Below are 19,953 nucleotides of genomic sequence, written 5' to 3'. Positions count from 1 at the left end.
AATGTTGGGGGGGTCAAATGATAAAAACTAGATTTTGTTTTAACCAGTGAAGTTGAATTTAGGTAAAAATTACTCCAAGAGGCAGTACAAAAGTGTCAACACAACCCTTTAGTGCTAATTCCCAGCTCAGTGAATGAAACGTTAAGGAAGAATACGTTATTTTAAAAAAATGAAAGGAGTATAGTACTCACAGTTAGATGACGTTTTGTTACGAAGATGCTTGTGTGGCTGGTGATGAAGTGCGGGTCAAGCTTCAGTTTGCTGGTGGAGATGGCTGATCAGAGGCCTGGTGCTAGGCAAGGCTGTCAGTCCTCTCTGTCCAAATCATGTGTTGCTCTGCCACAGTGTTTGGAGGGGGGGGGGGGGGGGGGGGAGACAGAGGGAGAGAGAGAGTGAGAGTGAGAGAGAGGGAAAAAGACAAAGACAAATCTTAATGCCACATACAGCCTCGTCGATACTGCCACTCCCTTAATGAACCAGGAGCCACATTAGCAGGAGTGTCTGCTGCAACAGATGTGTGAAGAGTTTTTAAAAAGCAAGATGAATGGACGTCGGTGAGTTCACATGACTGAAAAATACAAATCAAGGTTGAAAATAATTTTGGTATTGGCTCCCCCCCCCCGCACACACAAACACACACACACCCACGCACACAGTTGCCTGAGCTTTTGGGCAATAAAACCACACCCTTCCAAAGAAAAAAATGATCTACTTTTTTTCCTAAGGAGCTTTGTTTTTGTTTGAATATTTTGGAAAAGGTCTCAGTCATATTCACCATCCGTGTGTGTGTGTGTGTGTGTGTGTGTGTGTGTGTGTGTGTGTGTGTGTGTGTGCGCGTGTGCGTATCTGTTCCCCTTGTCATTTTCAAATCCACAAATGAAACGGCACAATGTCTCACACAGATGTAAAGCAACGTTTTCAGCTGTAATAATAGAAAAGAGTCAAATATTAAACACACAAAGCTTTCATTGAAAACACAAGAAAGGCATTCAAAAACATTAAGCATGTGATGAGCTGCTTTGGTGATGCTAAGGAAGTCTGACACAACTGCTCTCACACTGTACAAACACATGCAAATGCATGTATGCAAATGTTTGACCCCAAAAAAGAAGACAAAAAAAAAAATCACAAAATCACATAAAACTCATCAGACTCAAGTCGCACACTCGTGCTATCGTTCAAGAGCAGGGAAACTGGAAAAGGGGGGTTTAAAAAATGCATTGAATCGGTGAAAAAATGCCTCCACCAAACAAATTAGACCCACATTGTTCCAAAGTGCCATCAGGTAATGCAACCAGTGAAGCTTTTAAAGTACCTGGAAATTTTCACGGCATGTTTGGATGTGAATATTTATCATTAATTTGAGGGTGGATGATATTTCTGACACTCAATTTTTTTTTCTTTTGTAAAAGACGTTCAGCAGCAGCCACGCTTGCTACAACAGGAACATGAAGTGCTCTGTAAAACGCCACTAACTACTCTGTGCTGCTGAATGAACAGAACAGGGCCAGGATTTGACCAGACGTGCGCATTAATGTTGGAGCAAATTATTCTTTTACGGCTCTCGAGTACTTTCCAACAGCACACCTACTTTGAGACACTGAAGTAAAGCCTGCCTACAGAAACTATGAGATTTTAAGCAGTGACCTCCCTTTTTTTTTTTTTTTTTTTCCTTACACACTCGTGTGGAAGGATCATTGGCTGCATTCGGTTCTGCTCTTCTATGCCAAGGTAACAGACACGCGTTAATGTGTAAATGTGGCCCGAAGATGATCATTGTCGTTATAATTGAGCACGCTGAAGCAGAAAATCTGGGCTGAAAAAGTACAGTTAAAGTGTAACTGAGTAGAAATGGCTGAGTTGACGGACTGCTTGGGTCTCGGGCCTCCCTTCGAGGAGCGCCGCACTCTGTGGGACGCTCAGTGCTTGTTTTCCAGACATGTTCGTAACAACTTACAAATTTGATGATTAGATATAGGCATGTAATAACATGTTTAGGAGCAGATGGTGATCACACAATACTCAGATGGATCATGCTTTCAACCAAACGCAAACAGTTGGTTGTTTTTCAGTTTTGATCTGGATAAAAAAAAAATTATTATAAAATGAACCTCCTACATATGAAATATAACTTTAGCCATTTTCTATTCACTATAAAGTTATGTGAGTGACCTAAAATAACACATACAGATGGTTTACTATAAATATATATATTTATATAAGTCTAAACTGAGCGCTGGCGTAGCTGCTAAGTTAGAAACTATGTATAACTGCGACCTGTTGCGTGTGAATGAACCCCTCCTTAAATAATCCTGACTGACAAAGTCAAAGGAAACCCCCTCATACATATATATATATATATATATATATATATATATATATATATATATATATATATATATATATATATATATATATATTGTTTCACCACCTAAAAAACAATAGCGAGACCACTGTTTTTTACTAGACCGCACACCCACATGTCAAATTTCTTTATCCATTATAATGTCAAATATTTGACTTTTTTTCCTTTTTCCTGCTGGGGTTAGCTTGACATGCAAATGTTATCCAGGTGCCATGGTTGGGTTTTGTGGCTACTGCTCGACATTGCGCACATATATGTTGCTTCTACCAGTCCAGACATGTAAATCCACCTGCCTAATGGGGAAACTGAGGTGAACGCTGGCAACAAAGGAGTAGGCCAAGGGAAGCGGGCTTCAGTTGCCCAGACTGCCACTCACAACAGTGATTCCATTTTAGCCGTGACACAGTGGGTGAGCAGCAGCCAGCGCCTACCTGCAGTGAATTCTAATCAGCCCAGGGGTCTGTCTCCCTCCCTCCCTCCTGTACCCTGCCTTGGACTAAAGGGGCTGATGATCCTTCAAAATTAATTAGATCCTTGTAGGAGGCGGCCATTTTCTTTCACTTGCTAATACTCCATGGGGAGGAAAAAAATTTAAATCAAACTAAATTCAGCATTCGTACCCCACCTCCCCCATATTGGTTTCTTTCTTTCTGCGCCTCTACCTGTTTCCTGTTTCATCACGTTGAACCTCTCCCCGTCTTCCCTTCCTACCCGTCTATCTCTCCATCCGTCTATGCCCCCACTCTTCTTCCTCCCTCCTCTCTCCTTACAAACCTTCTCCAACACCCCCCCCCCCCCCCCCCCCCCCCCTCTCTGGCTGCCTCCATGCCCCCAGCTCTGTGTCTGCCTCTGTGGAGTTTGCTGTCAATAAATCCCCAGAGGTCAGTTTGTCTGCTGGAAATCAGACACAATGCTTCAGACCGCCAATGCAACGCATGCTCTGCTGCTGCCGCCACAACAAAGACTAGGGAGGGGTGGAGGAGGAGGAGGAAGAAGGGGGCATTAAAAAAAAAAAAGGGAAAAAAAAGGAGGAATTAAGACGGGAAGACGAGGGTTGCAACTTCACCAGGCAGGCTCCAGGTTAATCAGCTGACTGCGTGAGGAGGCGAGCTCGTGGAACACGCTGCACCGAATTGGACATTAGTTAATCAAGGTGGGGTGGGGTGGGGTGTGAGGGTTTTGGGGTGGGTGTGAGGGGGGTTAGAATGGTGAGAATGGGGGATGGGGTTGAGAACAGACATAAGAGGCATGGTTATGAAAGGAGCAGTATCAGCCATTTGAATAATGTACATCTTGAATATGCAAATACTGCTTACAACACACACTACAAGCATACATTCAAGGCCCTTGGTACGATTCAGTGTGGAGACAAAAGGGCCGCGGGGCATGATGAAAAAGCTCATGTCCATGCACGCGCACGTAGCATCTTGATGGATGTGATGCAGATCTGCACTTATCGAGAGTGTTTTTGTGTTACACCTTATTAACAGTAAGTCTGTCTAAAACCTCCGCTGCTTAACAATCACCGTCCGACGTTGTAATTATTAATTTCAATCATCCAAGCACATTAGCATATAAACTGCCAGAAATCAGGCTGTAATAGTACGTTTTGGATATGGGATCTAATGTAATTCTGTTCACAATGTAAATATGTAGCCAGAACACTGGGGTGGGGGGGAATGAAGCAATATTCGTGAGGTAAGTGAAGGGGGCGCGTTTGTTAAAGACAGAGTGCGTTCAGCTCACTTCTTTGACAAAATGGGTGCGCACACGCAACTCGGCGTCATCAGTTAACGCCTCAAACTTAAAAACCAAACGTTAGCCAGTACTATTTTGCCGCTGCACGCTTTGAAAAAAGAAATAAATGAAAAAGTCTGGCCAACGACAGCTGTGTCAGCTAATTAAATCGGAACAATTTGGAGCGCTGCGTTTCTCTCGTTACCTTTGAGCACTTAACAGGTAAGTAATGCGCCCAACTCCCATACACTCCAAGAAAAGCTGCAGAAAAACCACATCCTCAGTCTCAGGATTTAATTGATTTGGCTTTATTGCAGTCACTGAAAATCATCAACAAGCACACGGAGACTGTTGACAAGTTGAGCCAAGATTTTTCACACAACATTTTTTTTTTTCCTTCCAATTTCTACTTCTCCCTGGACTGAAACTGTACGGCGCGACATGTCAGAACCGGTGAAATAGTTTGAATGATTTCGAGTGCAAATCATTGATAATTATAGCGTGTTTAAAATAGACTCGATACGCAACTATTATTATGAAACATGAAACGCCTTTTGAACTTTGAACTGCCATTTCACCTCAAAACGGAGGCGTACCAGAGATCCCTCCTTCAAAACGGTACTTTCGATTTTAAACTCAAGACCAGGAACGGTTTCAAAACATGAAAATATCTAAATTTACAACACTTTTCCTTTCTCAAATTCCTTCCTTCTTGGTCAAAGCATTGTAAAGTAATTACACCACTATAATGTTATAGCCTCTCTTCAGTTGAAATTGCTTCAATGACTGTGTTCATGCATTTGTGTGCATCATACGCTAACTGCAGCCACTGTTAACTCTTTACGGTCCCCTTAATTTAATCACGCCGCGAATCTTTAGTTCCACTGAAATGTCTCCAGTAGCGCAGCATATTAATGTGTGAACATATTCAGCCCAACAGAAAGCCACTCAATGTGACAGGATGTGCGGCTTTCAAATAAATTCCTCTAGCACATAAATAACAATAAACACTGCAATTCAAGTGGAGGACAGTTAAAGTATTTTTTGACAGGACAGCTTGTTCAACTTCGTCACTTTCTGTCAAAAACACACCCACCGCCACCCGTTATCCATAGCAGATCCATTGTACACTTACAGATGGGAGGATAATCTACTTCTAATATACTTTTTTTTCACACAAAGTCCACACAAACACTTGTGAATTAGTGCTATCAGTATTTTTTTTGTTCATACTGTATTTTATGAAGAGGATGGGGTGGGGAGTGGGGGAGGTGGGAGGGGGACAAACAGCCACTGCTGGCTTACGGCCATTAAAATTAAAGACGGCAGTCACTTTGGTGATGGAACAGAAAAGAAAAAAAATCTCAGAATTGGCAAATGGCTCTGCTTTTGTTAATGAGCATTTGACCATAAAGAACCACCTGACTACTCATATGATAGTCTCCAAAACACCTCTAACCCCCGAAGCAGCTAATGCTAAATTCAAGAGTTATCATTTAGGCACAAGTGTCCAATGCAACTGCCTCTCTACAGCTACTACACACGTCAAGGACATTTTGCCTCTCCAAAAAAGGACCTCACAGGCCATTAAGAGATCTTCACGAACCTACACAGCTGCTCATATAGGACCTCTCTGTCTATTACTAGTGTATCATGATAAAGAGCAGTTAATACATTCAGCTCATCAAGAAATATCAGTGTGTATGCCTCTATTCATATTTCTATTCTCAAAAATTGGACTGTGTAGTTATGAGGAACAGTTTTGTATCTTCAAAGAAAATAAAGCATCTCCTGACTTTCTATCCTTGAGATGTAAACAAGGGGGAAAAAACAGGCGTTTGTGCTGAATTTCGAGGGGACTGTGCGGGACCTTTGTGAAGAAGCGCGCAGCTCTAACACAATAACGAACAAAGCAGGCTCTGAATGTGTTTAGGGTTAAGAGTACACTATGTTTGTCACTATAGCGAGGCCAAACAAAATGAAACCACAGTCTCATCTGTATTTAGAGCTAGAAAAACAGAAAAAAAGATGCTCGCATAAGTTTTATGTAAAGCCGGGTTTCACATGCAGCGCTTTCAAGGTGTCCTGCCTCTCAAAGACAGCACACATACGTGCTGTGGTTAAACAGTAAAGCCTTCTTTCATCAGTCATGGTTAGTGCCTCCACAATGGCACTTTGCTCTGTAAAATTTAAACCTTTAAGTTAACCTGACTAATGATTTAACTGCTAGCAGTGACTTTAAATCACTACTCGACCGTGCGTGCGTGGAATAGTCAGCAACTTCAGAAGTTGTGTACCATGAGGTTTCACAGCAGCTGCACAAGGGTGCACGAGCCAGCGCGGTGATGGTCCAGCACAGAGCTGAACTTTCACAAATGCACAAGGGTGCTTTAAGCAGGTCAGCTGCTCCGCTAGCTGCTTTTGCTTCAAGGGTCAGCAGCCTACCCTCTCTCTCTGGCAAGCACAAGCACAATGTTTGCCATTTAAAAAAGACATGGTACAAAACTGCTAACATGCTAGCAGGAGAAAAAAGAGAAAAATGGTCATTGCAAAAGAAAAAATAGTTTCATGATGCAACATATTTCTTCAGCCTGTAGCTACGGTAACAAAAATACAAATGGCATTGGGATGAAATAAAACTGACTCATTATTCAGGTGAACTGGTGATATCTTCAATATGATGTCTTCAAACACAGATTTTTCTCATTATGTGAATAAGATGGTAAATCCAGAAGACTTAATGGAAGCATGCTGTCCTTATTTGAAGCCATATGGATGTTAGCAGTGTTTAGTTTATTTTTAGTTTGGCAAGCTGTTGTGTAGTAAATACAGATGATTATATATGTCTCCTCAGATCATTTGACATATGACCCATCTAAAAGTGCAATGCTGACGCACTGAAACACTGCCGACCACAACCGTGCCCTAAACACGCTTTGACCAAGCGCTGGTCTGATCCACTGGTCTGCAGGCTGAGCAATGTGATTTAGAGCTAATGACTTAAACAAAAATTGGCACATAGGTAAGGTTTTCTGGTAATCCATCAAGGGGTGGCAATCTAACCACATTATGAAATTTCATCCATACAATAGCGTGTTGCGAGATTAACTTGTTAAGCAAGCCAACTACAGGATTTCACAAGCGCTCAGGGAAAGGCCAAAAACTAAAGATTTCCACTCTTTCGGCCTTGTGTTAATCTCTAGATGTTATTTAGACATTTGAGCTGACTGAAATTTCACAGCAGCACACTCAAAGTACAGATAAGTCATCGGTCCCTCGTGGAAACGGCGCTCGCATAAGGACAATAAGATCATTCATGTAAAGAGGAAATCAGCTCTCGTCGGGCATTTATGATGAGTACATTTTAAGAAACTACTGCCAACACTGTAAGCCACACCCTCTTACTCAGTAAATACACCTTTTGGAGGAAACAAAGGAGTAAATGGAGAAGTTTAAAGAAAAATATGCAAACTTGGACATGTGACAAAACAAAGCTTATGAGCTTCATGGGAATCACATGTAAGGCTTCTACTAACACAGTCCAATTTAGTGTCAAACCTTTGGACAGTCTAATCTCAAAATGGGCCTATGCATTGCCTGGAAAGTCTGTTGTTTGTGCTTGTTGTTTTCCTAGCAATTACATCAGGAAAAACTATGTAAGCAACACCAGTTAGTGTGGTTATACAAGTTCTATAGCATATCAGAGGTTGCATATACATAACAACTTCTTGTGTCCTTGTGTGACTGTGAGGATGACTATATGTTTTTAAAATGATGTCAGATGAGCTGATGGTAGCTGTTTGGCTGTTTTTTTAAAATAGATTTTTACCACCCGATGTGTTAGCTGTTAACACGCTCATTAATTTATGGTCTTTCCATTTCCTGTTTGCTTTGTTGGTGCCCAAAAAAACAAAAACAATGCCATTAGCAGTGAAGTCTTCTCCAAGATCGATCATATTTAAAGTAGGGAAATTGATTTAAAAGGCATTTAAGTGATGCTGACAATGTTGCGTTTCTTACTGGACTTCCTTATGTTTTCCAAAGACAACAACTGGTGGAGCTGTACAATGCTGTAATTTGTAATTACAGAGCAAACTGCACTTGCTTTGTAACAAATTTCCATTACCTTACATGGCTTGCGTTGTTTGTTGCTGTGCAATGTGTCACCGTCAACACAACAAGATATTTGCGTGTTCACCATTGCTACACTTCCTATTGTTCCTTGTGCATTTTAGTGTAGCCCAGGTTGTCCTCTCTGATCTGTTTTAATGCAAAAAAAAAAAAAAGCAGAGAGACCACAGGGTCACCTCAGCACAAAGCGCCGATAATATCAGCTCCGTTTATGATAATCCTCTGGCCCTTTGGCCTTGCTAATGCTCATGAATTGTTGGTCAGTGTGGTCTTTTGAATGCAGCAGAATTATTATCGTTGATGCTAACAATCTATAGCTCATAAGCCCCAGAGTGTAACCTAAGCTGATCAGCTGTTTCTGGTAATATTACTATAAAGATCGTGCCACAGGCCTGTGAGTATTTTCGGCAGGTCATGAAACAAATGTGCCACTTCTAAGTCATTTGTGGTGCCACGGTTTGATGGAGAGGCTCAGGAATGCATATGCCTTTATTCCTGGTCATGTGACTGTGTTAGGTGAAGTTAACAGGGTACGTACAATAGCTATGTGTGTCTTTGTCTATTTGTGTGACCTTCCTTCCTATAAATGCATGTTGGAACTGAGCCTAAAGAGAAGTGGGAATAAGAAACATGCTTTGTGAATGAATGAATGATTGTTTAGACACTAGCCAGCAGCACAGCTCACTCTAGTGAAAGACTCTAAATTGGATTCATGTTGTTTAATCTGTTCACAGAAAAAATTTTTTAAAAAGAGCTTAAAGTGAGTTTACATAGCAGCTGCCACAAGGTCATGTATGGACGTTTTCACGTGCAGCGTCCCACTGCTGCCACAACCAGCAACCATTGCATTGGATTTCAAGCCGCCCAACTATCTCATGGAGACACATGGACTGCATCTACAATAAAAAAGTAATGCAGGTGTTACGAACGTCACTAGAACGATCCCACTGGGTCACTTGATAAATGTCAAACTTATTGTCAACAAACCTGGCAACTCGGATAAAACTGAACATTTGCCTTGCCATCTGGTTGTCATTGAACAGGATAGGCATGCATTTTCTTTGTCACCTAAACCAACAGTCCTAATAATAATAATAAAAAAAGACAATCTATACTTTACTATTCATTAAAACAAGAAGCTGTTAGACAAATTAACTATTATTTTCAGACTCTTCAAACCTAAACGTGTCTTGATATAGATACAATTCAGGGCAATAAATAACATGGATGGTATAAGAACAGATATGCCTTTTCAAGATGAAAATGCAAGAGAAAAATTCCCTTGTTAAAGATTTTCTTTCAATAAGAAAAATACCTAACAGTGATTTCCTAAGGCTGTATTTAAAAAAAGAAAAGACGAGAAAAAAAAAACCAACTAATGACTTACTCAATAAAAAAAGAAAGAAAATACAGTTTTAGATTATGTGAAAATACTCTAAGGTTTCAGCAAACGTAATATTTGATAAAACCACAACACAAATACTATTGTGTAAATAAAATAATTCCCCCTTAGTTTACCCAAAGCACAGTGCATACCAATGTACCTCGAGCGAGAGTGTGCACAATCTTAACATTTTGGCTGGTGTGAGTACAGTTTAGTGGAATGAGGCTTAAAAAGTCTCCTCGATGCCAAGAATGAAGCCGGGAACTTACAGCGCTTATATTTATTGTGAAAAGCTGAAAAACTTACAAAGGACACTACTGCTCTTTGCAGTTTTCTCATACTCTCTTTAGATACTCTCCCCTTCAGCTAGGCAGTGAGCTCACCATGACTTGTAGAAAACCATATGGGTAGCAGGGTGAACTGAGGACACACATGCACCTTGGCAAACATACAACTTTGCTATTAGAATCCAGGATACATTTTTCACATCAGTTGAATACCTAGGCCTGCTTGTGTGTTTAAAGAGAAAGAACATTAATTAGGTTTAAATGCTCCTTCCATGCGACCGACAAAATAAATGTTTCTAAGACACGTTATTAAAATGAGTTCTAAAGAAGTTTAAACATCTTCAATAAAGGAAGAAAAAAAAAGAAACTCTTCCGTTGTGAAATTGTTGTGAAATAACTTCTGATCAAGTTCTTACATGAGATTTGGCTCCTGCAGCACAAATATAAAAGCTTTGATAACAACTGCATGAACCAAGAGAGTGTAATGGAAACACATGATCATACCCACCGTGTTTGTAATGTATATACTGTATACATGTGACACAAGGAGACCGCAACTGCGAAAACAAAGCAGCTGGCATTGCACTTTAAATGACAAAATTAAAAAAAAAAAAATCTTAAGACTAATAAACATATTTCTTATCGTGTGAGCAGGCTAATATTAATTCTGGTCCTGTACCAAGCTCATGTGTAAACATTAAAATAAAACCTTCTTATCCGACGGCAAGTGTGTGATGAGTTTCTCCCCTGTGGGACGCTCCTTTTAGATTTTGCTTTATTTTGGAGAAAGTAAACATTCAAATCTAAAACCATATACTATGAAGCTATGCAGGAAGTAAGGATAGTAAGCGGGTTTCATGAGACTTTATAAAGTTTTATAGCCGAACAAAAGCTTACTGACGACCGGCTGTAACACTGGCAAATACTTATTCAGGCTCAATTTGTGCTTTCATTACGCATTCCTGTGATACTTGCAGGGAGGGAAGATTCCAAAACAAAAGTCCTTTGAAAACTGAAAAACGCGTCATAAAGTTTTTATGCTGCACGATCTTATAGTCACACCAGGTTCAGCTAAGGTTTAATAAAAGTTCTGATCTAAAAGGGCACATATTAAAAAAAACAAGACAAAAAAACAACTCAATGAATTTTAAAAGAAGGAGAAGAAAAAGTCTGGAGCTGTAAATATTCCTGAAATATTATTTATGGATAATATACCCTGATTGGGTTTCTTTTTAAAAAATAAATAAAAGCCTCTCAGTTGATTCCAAAATATTTTTTATGCTTTCTTCTCCACATCTTCAATAACAAAACACAATTTTCCTCCCTTTAAACAAGTGATTTTGTGTTCAGTCCTTGCTTTATTGCTGGAAGGAAATCCCCATAACACACTGTAACAGTGGTTTTGTGTTGCATTATGCAGCTAACGGGGAAATTCATTCCTTACTGACAAAGGCAACCTGTGCAGATTGTCAATAGGTTTTGTGATTGATTTGTATATTCAGGGATAAAAATAATGTAATATAAAGAGAAGCATGTAATGTGTGGAAAGGGTGATTTGTGGGTAGAAGGATCCAAGCCAGTTAGCCAGGAGGTAGCTAGCCTGCCAACAATTTCTAGTTTGCAAAGCGTAATCCAACGATCCAGCAAGGAAGAACTATCATTATATTTTACTAGGATCAAGGGATACAAGGAAAATAGAAATGGAAAATAATTTAATCACTGATACTTTAGAGGCACCTGAGTTTTTTGGGGGGTTACCATGGCAGCTAGGGACTCAAATGTTGCGTTACAGCTGCAAATGCTGTAAAACAGGAGTCTTACCAATAAACAGAAGGTGAGAAACTTTATTCATTCTTCTTAAACAAAACCAAATCCTGAAGCTTAAAGTCTATTAAAGGCTTAAAGGCTACTCTGTAGTTAATTACAAGACTTATTAACTTTAAGATGTGCACCTGAAAACAGTCTCTGTTGGCAATCACATCAAAGATGAGCCTTACTCCAAAGGGGGGAATATTCATCTAACGAGTATCATACAGGGAGGGGGAAAAAAAATAAAAAGCTGGGAAAAGATAAACTCTGCCTGAGACAAAAAGGCCAAGCAGTTAACAAGCACTGTGACATTCTGGATGCAATCCACAAAGTGGCTTGTTATATCGATGGATCTCTGCTGCATTCCCAAAATGGCTGCCAAATATGTTCAACTGAGCCAGACAAAGTGCCACAATGGACTCAAGTGCAAGTCTGCTGTCATACGATGGTAAAGACCTGACTTGAAATTTTAGTTATTGATTTTACTTCATCTGTAAAGGCTCGCCATTACCGCGAGGAGGAATTTTATTTGGTTCGTTTCTTTGCCGTTGTATTGCCAGCACATGCCAGAATTTTCAGCCAAATGTAGACTTTCCAAAATAAAATTATAAATACAGAGTACACATGGCAGAACGAGCGAGGTGAATTCCTCTCATGACCAGCGCTACACGCCCTCCCACACCTCTCCAGTCCGTTTCACTACATAGTGTAGCTCCCAAGGCCAAAAAAAACATTTCAGGGCAACTGCACTGCAACAATATGATCCTTTCAAATATTTATAAATATAATCATGTAAGTTCGGGACCACCACGCTTACCTGGTAACAGCCTGGTGAAGATAGCTGAATGGCGTGGGAATACCAACAACCAATGAAGCACTGCGGAGGCTTCAGAAAGATGTCTCTATCTTGTCTTTTTGGGCATCAGTGCCTTATTTCACTTATTTATTTTTTTATTTTTTATTTTTTGGAAATCTGACCTACCATCTGCGTCCATGTACAGTACAAGATGATTGTTTTTTTTTTTCCTGGTTATATGTGTCTTACAAAGAAGCACTTATTACATTAGTACAGCATGGTACCCTTACACATTTTCACTTGAGTAAACCCAAATAATCAGGTGGGAGAAAATGTGTGAAAGCGTGACTAAATCAGTCAAAAACACTTCAAAACTGAATGCTGGGCACACATTGCGCCAGTTTTCTGGTCAATAATAATAAACTGGCAAATGTGAAGAGACGGTGACAAGCTACAGCGGACGAGTGAAGGATGCTGAAGCCAAAAGAAAATTGGGATTGATTGCCGCATGTGGATTAACTGATCACCCCCCACCCCTTCCACACACACACACTCACACACAGCCTCTTTCTTCCATGTGAGTATAGGTGTACAGTTTATCTGCTGGGTTTCCTCACACAATAACCACTTTCCTTGATGTGCAGACGTACTCTTAAATATTCATTAGTCATGGGTGGGTTTGAGCCGTGACACAGAAAGTGGGCAAATGGCGATGGCTCAAACCCTGTGAATATTAATGTGTGTGGAATTTATACATGTAAATACCCGTTCCTGACTTAACTGAGATGAAACCGGGCACCTGATCCACGGACTACAAACCCTCCCAAAGCACATAATGGCTTACCCTCGCTCAGCAGCTCCTGTACACCTCTGTGGTGATAAAACAAGAGTTTTTGACATCAAGCCATGGCGAGAGCTCACTTACAGCCAAGACAAGTACCCTCCAATTCATCAAAACAATAAAATGTCCACAAATGCAGGTGCTACGCCTTTTTATTTTGGGGGGGGGGTTACTATAATTTTTGAGTTTCTTTTCAGATGAAGGGCGTTCAATTCAGTGTACACATTGTGACAATATAATTTTTACTTTCTCATTATTTCCTCACCCACATGCAACCTGTCAAATCAGCGTGCTCTAATTCATGGGACAGAATTGCAATTATGCCTGGCTGAAGTCTCACATCAAGGAGAGGGGAGGAGGGTGGGGTGGGTGGGTGTGTGGAGGGGGTGAAGGAAATGTTGCATTTCTCCTACAAACATGCTGCACGCTCAGCTCCGTGTTTTCCAAATGTGTCCATTCAGAAAACAAACGATCCAGTGCTGCCACCAATTACGTAACCGAGCCTATAGACAAGCAAGTCGTTTACGTTGTGGAGGCATATTCTGAATGAAGGCGGGCAGGAGGAAGTGATCACAACAAAAGTGAAAAAAAAAAAAAAACAGAGGCAAACGCAGAATCGTAAAAAAAAAAAAAAAAAAAAAAGGAAGAGAGAAAGAAAGAAAAAAACCTACACACGCTCTGACACACACACACAGGTGCACATCCACAGATCGAGTCTGCGCTTTAAGGACGTGGACGCGGCGTTTCTCTCGTGCCTGTCAAACCCGGGACCGGTCTCTTGTTTGGGGCTATTCACTGACCAAACCAACACCAACCTGTGACATGACTAATGCGTTGACGCAAAGCTTTATACCTGGGAACAACTCCCGGGCTCCAGCCGGGTGTGTGGCTATTAATCAGACACGGAACGTGCTGTATTATAGAAACCTATCAGCGGCGCTCGCGTTAGACACAAGGACACGCCGTATTACTCTCTTTATCTGACAAAGCCGAGCGCTTTGGGACAACATCTGTTTGCCACACACACACACGCATGCACGCACACACACGCATACACGCACGCTCTCTGCCCCTGTCCATCTCTCAGTCACACGCGCGCGCGTGCACGCTCGCGATCGAGCACGGAGAGAGCAAGACTGACATGTTGCTCGGGATGAACTCTCTGTGGCCCTTTCAGTAAATTCATCCGCGTATATTAATCTATATACACACATATGCACGCATCTATATATATATATATATTTAATTTTTTTTAATTGCGCAAACAATACACATATTTTGACTTTAATCAAGAGGCGAAGCGCCGCTGTGCTGCCATGTAACAAGGAAGAGCGAAGGAATCACGAGTTGCCCATTAATATTTTGCAACAAAATGTCTCAAAAGGAACACAGAGAGCCTCTCTTGCAACTTTAATTACACCAGAGCATGGCTTCGTATCTAGGCCAGCCTCACATGGTAAACATTTTTTTTTTAATCTACTGTAGGGTATGAATTTAAAACGTGGGGGGAGGGAGCGATTGCGACAGTTTAAAGTGAGCTTTTATTTTTGGGAGAAACATGGCACCAAAATCCAGACCAAAAGAGTCCCACCAGATCCAGTTCTTATTTATCCCAGAAACTGGACCTGCAGTATTGCTTTACCTACAGACACAATATTAGCCAGCCTCCCCTCGCCTGCTGAGCACATCTGAACGTAACCCCATCTCATAAATGCAACGGCGTAATGATATTAATTCACAAAAAAATGTAGGCTAGACATCTGTCTCAGTGTGAGCCGCTTCGCTCCAAGGATAGATTTCACGCGTGCACAAAAAAACCAAAAAAAAAAAAACCCCCAAAAAAAACCAACCACCTCTCCCGGTAAGTTTAACAAACTGAAATTCATTTAAGACAGTTTTCTAGTGAGAGTATATAAGAGCGGTAGGAAGGAGAAGAAGAAGGAAAAAAATGCAATAAGGAAACGTGTTTCCTCTGACTCAAATAACTGACCTAAAAGCCAAATGCGCACGTCGCCTGCCACAGTTGTTCCGGGCTCACAGTGTGTAAAATGTGAGCAGGCAGCCCGCGAGCATCGCTCAGGCTTTCGCTGATTGAGAGAAACAGACCTGTGAACACACTTTGACCGGAGTAGTATTGTTCTCAAGTGTCCCCCCCCCCACCACCACAACCACCACCACCTCTCCACTGTCCGGCTCACGGGTAAATCTAAAAGTAAAGGGGGCACAGTCAGAATAATGACAGATGGCAAACTTGCGTCACGCCAGGGCAGCGCGTTTTTTGGTAGTCGAATATAGATGGACAACAAAACCCCCTGGCAGCCAAAACTGAATACCCTCACCCCTACCTACCTACCTACCCTACCACCACCCCTTCCTCCTCTAATCTAACGCAAGGGGCTCGTTTCATTAGGCTACATTTCGGACGCTGGCATCACGTTTATTGAACGTTCGTGACCCTCCAAAGAATGAAGTTTCCAATGTTTGCGGAGATTTCTGGGGGGGCTGGTAAAGCCAGCCACAACTACATGGGAAGTGAGTGGCATTTTCATGCATTTCACCCGAAAGTCAGCGAGCATGTTTTAATCCCCGATAGAGGACATTCCTTGTATTCCCCCCCTTCTCTCTCTCTCCCGCTCCCTCTCTCTCTAATAATAGCGGCAGAGATGTTGTAAAGACCCATCCCTTTTCCTACTTTTCTCTCAATTTCTTACCTGCACTTCGAAGCTCGTTCACAAGAAGAAAAAAAAAGTGGCGACAGCGTTTCCACGGCGTTCCCCCCCCTGACGAAGCGCGCTGAGTTGATGTCTTTTTTTTCCTTCTTCTTTTAATATGTTCCCTTACTTTGTTTCATTTCTCACTTCCATCTTCTTTTCATCTCATCAATAAACACACGCTGCAGCCTACCTTCATAGAGCAGCTCGGTTCAAGTGTGCCCTCCCATTTTTTAACTATACATCGAGTACTTTGAGGGGTGGTGGTGGAGGAGGAGGAGGGAGGGGGGGGGGGAGTGAACGGGCAGGCACGCCTTTTCACTTAAAGCTGCTATTGGAAGAACAGTGCACTGTCTTGGGTTGGATCAGAAATCCGTCAACATTATTGCGCCCCAATCGCAGGGAGCGCGGTGGGACGGTCAAACCGGCTCCATTATGGCTCTCTGGAAGTGGTAGGAGTTGTAGTAATAGTAGTTGTAGCGGGCTAATAGCGCTCAACCTACTCATTTGCCACTGCCTAAGCAGCAGCACGGCAGTTTATATAAGTGGAAGTCGGGCTGTGAAAGTGAGCGGTGCCTGTAAAAGGATGAGGGTTAAACAGGCTCGCAGTGACGATAAAAAGCAGGCGAATCTCTTCCTGAACCCATAAATCCCCCCACTTCTTCTTCTTTTTTTAAAAAATGTAATTCACTCATTTTTATTACGTGGCTTTCAGCGCCAACAGTTTTAAAATCTCTGCGCTCGCAAATGTGAATGAACTCCGAAATCAATCCCCCACTTTGGGATGAAGAAGGACAGGGGGAATTGTCGGTTACACGTCCATCACGCGTCTGAACTTCTGATTGGACGCCGCCTCTGTCTGTACCGCGAGCCAGCTGCGCCGACGCCTCCCATTGGACGCCGGCGCCGTCGCTCACTTCCAGCGCCAACAAGCTAGATTGTCTGCCGTGTCTTCTACTTTCTACGCATTTCTATTTTCTCATTTATTTATTTTTTAACGTCCCGAGCTGACCTCGGGTTTGCGAGCAGGGGGAAAAAACGGTGTCGGTTCAGCCGGCCAATCAGATTTGGTTGAGCCGCTGCTTTTCCCCTTTTGTTGTTGTTGATTTTTTTGTCATTATCCAGTGCCTTGAGATATATTCTGGCTGCCTTAGAAAAAAAAGAAGTAATGGGTCATGTGGGATCTCTCCCCCCCCCCCCCCCCCCGCACCCACCGCCTTAATGCCCCCCTCCCTGTCTAGACAGTGACAGGTGTGCGTGTGTGCGCACACTCTTGTCTGTAGTTCACATCGGAATAATGAACCACGTAGAAGGTAGTGTATAACAGATACTTTAAATAAAATATGTATGTGTGTGATTAGGGTGTGCAGTGGACGGAGTGTTCAGTGTAAGCTTCCCTGCTTCTTGAAAGACAAGCTTTTTACTTGACAAAGAGGTCAACTAAGGTTAGCCCCATGTGACAAACCGTCCTGCGTCCCGAGCTGAGCTGCTGGGTGAAAGAGGGATGTTCAAACGAATAAATAAATAAATAAAAACTCTCTTTAAGCAAAGCTGTACTCTTGAACTTTGCGTGCAAAACCCTCCAGCTGTACAGGAGAGACAGAGGTGCTGCTTCAGACAATCGCCATCTCGGAAGCTGGGTAGGCTCCTTACGGATATTGTTGTGCGAGCACCGCGGTGAGCACCCAGGGCACTCTCAGTTGACTGTGCGCGCCATCTGCAGGACTGCGATGTGGATTAATACCGCGGGTTCAACGGAGGACACCCTTCCGTCACTGCTTTGACCTACATTAACCAGGAACAGTGTAGGAACACCACTACCGGCCTTAATGCGATCGGTTGCAATCCGACAACGAATCACGAAAACCAAAAAATGCCTTTAATACTCGTTCAAAATCAGAATGATCACAATCTTAGATCACAAACAGAAAAAAATTGCACATCAGTGCGGTGAACGCCTTTCCCGGAACAGTATTTAGGATACTTCGCGTTATTAACACGATGGCTCAGCCGGCACCACGTGCAGGGAGGATTCACCATCGAGAACATTGTGTTTCTGTGGTAGCTCTTAAGTGCTTTGCATATTTTACCGGACTTGCCTTTATGGCAACGGGTTGTTGACACCATTAGAAATTTAATGAGAAACGTGCTTAGTTTATTTGTAGTTATCTGCCTATTTGTGCTATTAATACAGTATCAGGCATTAAGTGAAGGGACTGAGGGCAAAGCAGTTATTTTGTAAAGCTTGCTAAAACACATGCTTTTAACTTAAAATTTTGTGCAATGCATCTAAAAATGAAATTTAAATTGCAGTACAATTGCATGCCTATTTTCCCTTATTGTGCCGGTTTATTAACAAATTAAGCTATGCTATTTAAAAGTGAATTTAAAAAGAAATCAAGGACGGTGTGAAAAAAATGATTGAAAATATGGCTGATATTAAATGAATACCTCATGACAAGAAAATAGCAAATTTATATATATTATATATATATATTACAATAGTGAAAATCTTTAAAAAAAATAAATAAATATATAAATACATGAAAATGCAATAAATAAATAAATAAAACTATTTGGTTTGTTAGAGCTTCCCTGAGGATTATGAATAGCCTGGAACTGTTTTTTTTTTTATTCCCAGACCTCTTAACTTAGCCTTGTTAATAGCAATATTTAAGAAATTTGACCAATTTTTACAACTAAATAAGATAAATACATCTGCTGAGCCCCTAAATACCTTTGTTCATTTCTAATGAGTCCTCATCAATTTCCAGAGAAAATCCACAGATTTTTTATTTATTTATTTTTTTTTTTACAAAAGTCTGGAATTAATAAAATAAATGTAAAATAAAAATAAAATATTGTACTACAAATCACTTCTCTATTAGATTTTTGGGATCCTTCTGAATTCTTACAAGTAAAATCCATATCTGGAGGTAAAATAGGAGTATACATGTGTATAATCTCACAATGGCAGGTCAGGGCAAACCTCACACAGCAGCTCTGCGACTTGAAAATTATTTGGTTATTCATTAATTAATTAATTTGTCTCTTGTGCTTCTCCCCATATTCAAATACAAGTTAAGCCTTAGCTTTCACTTCATTTGCACATGACCTCTGAGAGCCTGCTTGGCCTTACATACAGCCGTGTAGTCAGACAATGATGCCACTGCGAGCTTCAACAAACCAGCTTTTGGTAATCAGTTAACGGACAACTGATCCTACAAGTTTGGACTCAGGATGTGCAACTAGAAATATGGCATGGTAGGCTATTATCGCTCTAGAAACACATAGAAACACATCAGTATTTCCCACGCTTCTTTGTGTGCTTTAAGAAACGTTACTGTGCAAGTCCACTCACAAGTCTTGTCCTTGCATCTTTTGCTCTCCCATTAATACATTCCACTAAATGAATGGACCACGGGCTATTCATTTTACAGACAGTCTAGACAACTCATTATGGCTTGTATCTCAACTTACAATGTGCAAACTGATTTTGAATTAGTTGTGGTCCAATTAAAAATGTTATTACCTTCCCAATCCATCCCATTTAAACCCGTCTTAGTAGAAACAGGTTAATGGCTCATCATCTCAGCAATCTTTCTCATTACTTTGTTTACGTCAACTGTAAACTGAACAATCTGCAAGCACTACAAACCACTTTGGTAAAATTCAGTTTTAGTTAGCCGTAGATATTTCAAAATGCTAACGCTAACAAAGCACTTAAGTGGCACCAACATTTATGAAAAATTTTCAGCATGGCCCTTCGTCATTCACCACTCACACTCCTTGTGTCCTCAGAATTGCTGTGCCTCAATGCTCTGTGGCATAGATTCAAAAGGGTGTGGTAAACATTCCTCAGAATGTTTCGGTCTATACTGAGGTGATATTA

At 41.3% G+C, this 19,953-nt stretch overlaps 1 protein-coding gene across 1 annotated transcript in view; it reads right to left on the bottom strand.

Annotated features, from left to right (window-relative positions):
• The window catches only part of zbtb20 (zinc finger and BTB domain containing 20), a 33,833-nt gene extending 17,510 nt beyond the window's left edge, over positions 1–16,323 (bottom strand). The window contains exons 1-2 of the mRNA XM_085288887.1: positions 16,062–16,323; positions 192–336 (exon numbers count right to left, since the gene is read on the bottom strand). The gene's annotated coding sequence lies outside the window, so the exon portion shown is untranslated. The remainder of the gene's footprint in view (positions 1–191; positions 337–16,061) is intronic.
• Positions 16,324–19,953: the final 3,630 nt, after the last annotated feature.

The sequence above is a fragment of the Mchenga conophoros genome, linkage group LG10, assembly GCF_057382185.1.
Source record: "Mchenga conophoros isolate Kocher_MC1m ecotype Shallow Benthic linkage group LG10, M_conophoros_male_GT1.1, whole genome shotgun sequence".
In the NCBI taxonomy this organism is placed as follows: domain Eukaryota; kingdom Metazoa; phylum Chordata; class Actinopteri; order Cichliformes; family Cichlidae; genus Mchenga; species Mchenga conophoros.
This window is presented reverse-complemented; position numbering and strand designations above follow the sequence as displayed.